The following is a 2,956-nucleotide window of genomic DNA, read 5'->3' on the forward strand; positions in this document are numbered from 1 at the left end:
GTTAATGGTGCAGATGGCACGCACCAAGCAGACTGCTCGCAAGTCCACCGGAGGCAGAGCTCCTAGCCGTCAGCTTGCTCCATGTACCCGTCAACGTCACACGTTCCTTGGAGAGTTTGGGATGCCTACACTCTTATGGAGAGTGCTCAGCTATGTAGGTTATCCTGATGGAATGGAACCCCGCTACTTCTAGGCGAATGAGCAGTTGGGAGAAGGTCTCTTAGTTACAGTGGAGGCCGTTGTTCGTCCCCGAGGTGACGATTCTGAGTGGACAGGTTGGTGTTATGAGTCGACTGGTAGGACTGCTGAAGAAGCAGCTGGCAGGGCAGCCTTTGGGATCCTGAGGGATATCATGGATCGTTTTCCTCAGGAGCTGGCAGCCGCTTTGGTTGGAGTTTTCCCGAGGGGCAATCCCTCCACTGACTCATGGCAGTAGGCAAGAGGAAGACCCTTGGAAATTGGTGCAGCAGAAGGGCAGAACAGCGATAACCCTGCAATGAGAGCCATGTTCACAATGATGAGAGTGTTAGATGGAGTTGAGGGTAGCCTCAGACGTGTGTCTGGTGCTCTTGGTCATGCCCGTGAGGACCGACGTCAGCTTCAGAGGGAGCACGACATCGAGATTGAGAGGCTTACTGAAGAGATGACTCGGTTAACTCACCAGCGAAATGTAGCTTGGTCCAGGGAAGATGTCCTGAGGGCTCGACAGTTTGAGCTAGGACAGCAGCTGGCCAATGCGGAAGAATACAACGATAATCTACATGAAGAGGTTCATCTACTGCACAATCAGCTCCACCCGTATGTTCCACCTGGAGCCGTAGAAATGGATCTAGAAGGGTACGAGGAAGAAGAAGAAGTGGCACCTGAAGAAGAAGTCGAACCTGAGGAAGGAGATGATTCTGCGTCTGACCTTGATAGTGATCATGATGAGGATTAGATCGCTTAGCATTTAGTGGAAGGACTAATGTATCACCATTATTTATGTAATGGACCTGTAGTTCTAAGTTGGCATTAGTAACCAGACTATCATGTAATGTTAATCACATGTTTGGAGGAACGTCAATGCAATTCCTATACTTTGTCGTTAATCACGCTTTAAAAATTGCATGCGTTAGGAGCACGATAAGTGGTCAAATTAGTGATGTCATGTTGCGAGAATGAATTGTTATGCCTCTGTTTTTATTGTGCTTTTGAGAATATTCTCTAGTAATTTCAGTTTGGCATGAGTACCTAATTCATCTGCAATCTCTTGGCATCAACCAATAATCGCTTATTGTTGCAACTTCGCAGATGACGCGCACCCGTGCTGGAGCTGGTGGCAGCCAGGATGGCAACCATGATGACTTGCCACCCCCACCGCCACCGTCTGCTCAGGAATTCTTTACCCAGTTCCTAGGGAGCCAAAGGACAATGGAGGAAGCTTTGCGCCTCATCGCGCAAAACACTGCTCGTGGCCACCCACAGCAACCGGGGGCCGAGCCAAATCAGCACAGTTCATTCAAGGAGTTTCTGGACACGAAGCCTCCGATCTTCAAGGTGGCTGAGGAACCACTGCAGGCCGATGAGTGGCTGAATACAATTGAGCAGAAATTCCATCTGTTAAGGGTCACGGAGCACCTAAAAGCAGAATATGCTTCTCATCAATTGCAAGGACCAGCAGGAATCTGGTGGACGCACTTTCTGTCGTCTCTACCTGCTAATGCGAGAGTGACCTGGGATCAATTCAAGCTGGCTTTTAGGGGACACCATATTCCCCTGGGCCTGATGCGCATGAAAGCAGCAGAATTTATGAGGCTCACTCAGGGAACAAAGTCACTCACAGAATATATGCACGCATTCAATAACTTGTCAAGATATGCTCCAAGTTTTGTGGATACTGAAGAGAAAAAGATTGAGAGTTTCAAGCGAGGGTTGGGTACCAAGTTAATGAAGACTATGGCAAATTCTCGATGTGCCACGTACAATGAGTTTATTAGTGATGCCTTGACCCAAGAAAACCACAACAACATGCATGCAGTTGCTAAAGGTCGCAAGAGGGCATATGAGGCCGATGCATCCGGATCTTTCCAGTCAAAAGCGCCTATCACAGCTAGGCCACAATTCCGTCCACCTGCACCCAAGTTCAGGCCTCCACCACCGAAAGCTCAAAATAATAGGCCACAGAAACCATTTCGTAAGGCGTTCACTATTGCCTTACCAAAAGGAAATGGCAATCAGGACAGCTCCACAGGATTCAGAAGTAATCAACCATGTTTCAACTGCAACCAACTGGGTCATTGGTCCAAGGAGTGCCCCCACCCCAAGAGGAATGGCAACCCAAATCAGAACAATCAGAGGCAGGTGAATGCCAGGGCACGTCAGGGACAAGTGCATTATACCGCTGTGGAGGAAGTGCCCGCCGGAGAAGTTGTTACGGCTGGTATGTTTCTTGTCAACAAGCATCCCGCTGTTGTTTTATTTGATTCAGGAGCTTCTCATTCATTTATGAGTCAAGCATTTGCATCTAGACATGATCAAGAAATAATAGAAGTAAGTAAAGGGGGTTTTAACATAAGTTCAGTAGGGGGAACTGTTACTACCAAAAAGATAGTAAAAAATGTACTCATCTTGATACAAGGGAGGGAGTACACAACAGATTTGATAATATTGCCGGGATTGTCGATAAGTGTAATCTTAGGCATGAATTGGATGAAGGATCATGGTGTTCTTATTGACACTAGCACCCGCACCATCATGTTGAGAGAACCCACGGGAGGGAATGCTTTTCTAGTTCCACTCTCCCACGATTTCGAACCCCAACATTTAGCCTGTGCTATCCAAGCCACCACCATATGTGATATTCCAGTGGTTTGTGAGTTTCCGGATGTATTTCCAGAGGAATTACCAGGTCTACCACCGGATAGGGACGTGGAATTTAAGATCGAATTAGTGCCAGGTACCGCACCCATATCCAGAA

The sequence above is a fragment of the Miscanthus floridulus genome, chromosome 17 (genome assembly GCF_019320115.1).
Source record: "Miscanthus floridulus cultivar M001 chromosome 17, ASM1932011v1, whole genome shotgun sequence".
Classification (NCBI taxonomy): domain Eukaryota; kingdom Viridiplantae; phylum Streptophyta; class Magnoliopsida; order Poales; family Poaceae; genus Miscanthus; species Miscanthus floridulus.